The following is a 5077-nucleotide window of genomic DNA, read 5'->3' as shown; positions in this document are numbered from 1 at the left end:
GGAGAAAACCATAGGATTATTTCAATTGATATAGAAAAGAGTATTTGATAAAATTGATACCTATTTGTGATTTAAAATAATTCAACGAACTGGGATTATGTGGGAAATTAACTTGGAAGAGGTAATATTCCAGAACTCTCCAGTTAAGATTTTAGTAATGGAGAAATTTTGATGTATTTCCTCTGTGAACAGAAATAAGACAGGGATGCCCATTATCACCAATCCTGTTGCACCTAGTACTAGAGGTCCTGGCCAATGCTTTAATGAAAGGAAAAGAAATAGATGTAAATTTTGGAAGGGAACCTATTAGAGTGTCATTTTTCACAGATGATAAAATTATCTATCTAGAAGCAAATAGAATCAATAGACAAACCATTAGAACTAATAGGAGAGTTTATCAATATTTCTGGAATAAGATGAAAATTAATGCCATTTCTCTACAACAACCAGAACCAATTGGAAAATATAACTCAAAAATAGTATGCCAAAAGCAATAAAAATGATAAAGCATCTTAGAAATTTATCTATCTAAGAATTAAAATACTATCTTTGGGACAAAATCTAGACATCTGATAAGAAAAAAAGGAGATTATTTGAATAATGGAGCAGGATTCTATGCTCTGGATGAAATGACTTGATATTATTACAAGTTAATTCTCCTGAAAGTAATTTAGATATTTAATACAATCCCTATACAAATTCCTACTGGTTTCTTGAGCAACACAATAAACTCCTATTAAATATATATGAAAAAATAAAAATCTATGAATAGCAAGATAAATGTGAAAAGTGAAAGTAAGGAAGAATGTGATTTTTGAGTGATATTATAATTAAAAAAAAAATAGAAACGAGGTCTCACTATGTTGTCTAGGCTGATCTCAAACACCTGGGCTCAAGTAGTCCTCCCACCTCAGCCTCCCAAAGTATTGGGATTACAGGTGTGAGCCACTGTACCCAGCCAAAAGTGATATTGTAATCCATCACAAGACTAGGGAAAAAACGTGATTTTGGTGCCAGACAGATGAAAGGGTTAATGGGACAGAGTAGAGAGCTCAGAGGGGAGCATATGTACAAGGAATTTTACAATACTACCCAATAAAAATGGGACTCCCACTACTAGGAGAAAGGATGGATTGTTGGGAAAACTCACTCGTAATGTGCAGAAATAGAAGACTGGATCCCTGCTTACCATCACATACACAGGTGGATGCCAGGCAGATTATAGACTAAACATGAAAGGTAGGAGTGCCAGGTCAACAGAAGAAAACACAGAACATCTTTGTGTGCATGGAGGACAAATCATAAGAAAAACAATTTGTGAATTCAATTCCATTGAAATTGTGGATTTCTGTTCAGTGACATATGTCAAGGGTAAAGTTAATAGAGAGCTGCTAGAAGGAGAGATGATATTTGCAATGTTCAAAACTGACAAGAGGCTAATATCTGGAATAGATGAGAAATCCCCACAAGTCAGCAAGAAGAGGACAGCAACCCCAATAGGAAAAGCCCAGAATACGCTATTTATGGAAGAGATGCTCAAACTCGTTGATTATCAGAGAAGCAGAGATGAAAACAAGAAGATCTTTTACACCTGTTAGAGCGGCAGCAATCAAAGAGCCAGATGATGTCGATTGTTGGGAGGGATCCAGGAAATGGACACTTTCACACAGGGCCATGGGAATGTAGACTGATGCTGCGCTTCTGGACAGCAACATGGCAGTAGTCAAAGTGTCCAGACTCCCTAGACCAGCAGTGCCACTCCTGGGTATATAGCCCAGGGAAATCCTCCCACAGGCTCAAAGGGCACAGGAATGAGGGTGCCGACGGATGTACAGCATGTTGGTGGGCAAAAGGGGGTGTATGCACACCACAGGGTATTACTAGCAGGTAGAAATAATGCATAGACATACCTATAGCAGCATGAATCCTAAAAACATACAGCTAAGTGAAGAAAGGGAGAAAGAGAATGAGATCTATCATACACTACAATTTACCTAAACTAAAATACAGGGATTCAGAATTACAGCATTCATTTTATAAGAACTCCCATCGGCAAAATACTACACATTAAGTACATAATTTATTTTGAGGAGAAGAGAAGAATGGCAGGGGAGAAGGAGGATGAAAAGGAATTCGTAAAAAAACTTTGAGCAGGACCCTGGATGGACCAATGATGGTTCCACGCTGTGAACTCAGGAGTAGAATTATCTCAGCCCTCTGCACCTGAGGTCTGGGGAACACATATCATAGGAACAAGAAGCACACCTGCCCCCAGTCAGCCTCCTCTGAGTTCCTAATTGTTCTTGTTTGAGAATGCATCTGTCTCCAGAAGCAGAACCTTTCAGAGAGTGTCTGATTCCTGGTCCATAGAAAGCCTTTCTAAATGCTTGCTTAGTGAATGAAGAAGTATGTGAATGGATGAATGGGCAGATGAATAACAGTTAAAGGAGAAATGAGCTAATGATTGAATTAGTAAGTGAATTGGTGAATGAATGGATGGGCCATTGAATGAATGAGTAAGTGCCAGAATGACTGAGTGAATGAATCAAGACATTGAAGAGTGACTGGATTGGGTGAGTCAATGCATTGATGAGTGAATAGATGGGTGAGTGAATGGAGAATGAATGAGGAAGCCGGGCTGCTTGCGCAGACCTTGGGGAGAGCGCACCTGACAGGCAGGCACAGTTGAGGCTGGCAGCCACAAAACCTTACGGAGGGAAGTAGTACCTCTTGGGAAGCCTGACAGGGCATGGAGAGAAGCTCCGAAGCAGGCCTGTAGGGAGAAAAATGTAGCATTCCCAAAACTGAGGACTACCCCCTGGAGGCAGCTGGAGCTGAACAGGCCTTGTTGGACAGAGGCCCCTATCCTCCCAAGCTTGAAGTGGAGGCTCTCCATACCCAGGAATACCACCTCCCAGGAGCCCCACAGCAGTCTCTCTACACTGCAGCAGTGGCAGGGCTCAGGTCAGGTAGAAATGCAGGGCCTCGAAGGGGAAGTGCCTCATGTAGAGCTCCCGGGAGCCTCTGCCTGTCCACAAGGCCTGGCTCAGCTCTCAGTTCAGGGTGTTGGACAAGTTGATGTTGGCCAGGACCGGGCTTGTAAGCTGGGGTGAGGCAGGGTGGATGGGATGGAATGTTGTGTGGTTGGGAGGGGAAGACCAGAGAGAGGGATAGGTCTGGTGAGTTTCCCAGCAGGAGTGCTTCCAGGCCTCCCACAGCCGACATAGGCATCACTGCAGGTGTCCTGAGCCAAGGTCAGGATGGTGAAGCCTCAAGTGTGGGCAGAAGGGAGGGAGGCGGCCTCAGCCTGGGCTGAGTCTGGATATCAGCTACGCCTATTTTTGGTGCTTTCCTGTGTTTATTTCATTTACTACTGGCAATCTCCTCATACAGATGTGGAAAAGGAAGCTTGAAGAGCCTAGGGCTACCCAGCTAGGAAGTGGTGGAGCCTGGATTGAAACTCCAAAGTGTAGAGCTCCTAGGAACCACCACCTGTGTATCCCCAAACTCCAAAGTCCATCTTTGGCCTGAAGCCTAAACCCAGTCGCTACCCTGTAACAACTCCTGAGGCCAGGTGGAGAGGGCAGCCCTCAGTTTGGGAGGGCGTGTTGAGGCGAAGGTACCTGCAGCATCTGCAGCCAGGGGCTTTCTCATCTCTCGGCAGTGGCTGAAGAAAAGAACAATCTCTTAAATGGAAGGCTCTCCCAAAGACGGGCAGGAATTATTGTCCTCTTCGTAGGCAAGGGAAACTGGGGCCCACAAGCTCAACTAGTGAAACCTCTTTCAGAACAAACAGAGCTTAAAGAGCATCTTTAGGGTCAGATGAGGAAACGGAGACCTAGAGGGAGTAGGAATTTCTAAGATCACTCAAAGATCAGAGGGAGAGCTGGTGCAGAGGGCTGAGCTAATCCTACTCCTGAGTTCACAGCGTGGCACCATCATTGGTCTATCCAAGCTCCTGCTTATTGCTAACTGATGGATTCCTTTTCATCCCTCTCCTCCCCTGCCATTCTTCTCTTCTCCTCAAACAAAATTATGTACTTAAGCCAGGCGTGGTGACTCACGCCTATAATCCCAGCACTTTGGGAGGCCAAGGCGGGGAAATCACAAGGTCAGGAGATCGAGACCATCCTGGCTAACATGGTGAAACCCCATTTCTACTAAAAATACAAAAAAATTAGCCGGGCATGGTGTTGGGCACCTGTAGTCCCAGCTACTCGGGAGGCTGAGGCAGGAGAATGGCGTGAACCTGGGAGGCGGGGCTTGCAGTGAGCTGAGATCACGCCACTGCACTCCAGCCTGGATGACAGAGCAAGACTCCATCTCAAAAAAAAAAAAAAAAAAAAAGAGAAAGAAGAAAAAGAAATTATGTACTTAATGTCTAGCCTTTTGCTGTTGGAAGTTCTTATAAAATGAATGCTGTACCAGCTCTCATTTCCTGGCCCAGGTTCTCTGCCCTGTCACAGGAATGGCAGTTTCTAGTCCAGCCTCAGGCCCCACGCTGGGATCACCTTACAGACCAGCCCCTGGTTTATCTCCCATGAATCACTGTGCCCCTGTACCCACCTGGTGTAGGTTGGAGCAGCCGATCATCTTTTTTTTCCCACCTGCTTCTGAACCATCTATCTGGCTCTCAGTTTAGACCACCTGGGCAGTGTGTGCCTGTTAGGGGCACGTAGATTCTCTTCCCAGGTAGACTGGGAGCCCCTTAAGGGCAGGAGCCGATCTGCCTCAGCTCCGGTTTCCCACATCCCTACTCAGAGTATGGGACAGAGTATGTGGTCCAAACAGGTGTATTCATTGACTGAAAGTGGCCGAGTCAGGATTCAAATGCACCCAGTCATCCAAACTCAGCTGAAGACTGAAGGAGGCCCTGTGAAAATCTCCAAATTCTCTCTCCAATTCTCTCTCTAGGCAACTTTGGCTCTGTGGCACCCTGCCCTGTGGATTCCAGCTTACAAGCCCTCAGATCCTAACTCCATCGCCTCAACTCAGGGAGACTTCTGGGGTTCCCCTGAGCTCTCTCTCCTAGCCTGTGGTGTGGAAACTCTCTCCAGGCAGTAAGTGGAGTACTGTG

Source organism: Piliocolobus tephrosceles, chromosome 13, assembly GCF_002776525.5.
Source record: "Piliocolobus tephrosceles isolate RC106 chromosome 13, ASM277652v3, whole genome shotgun sequence".
NCBI lineage: Eukaryota > Metazoa > Chordata > Mammalia > Primates > Cercopithecidae > Piliocolobus > Piliocolobus tephrosceles.
Note: the sequence above shows the minus strand (reverse complement) of the source record.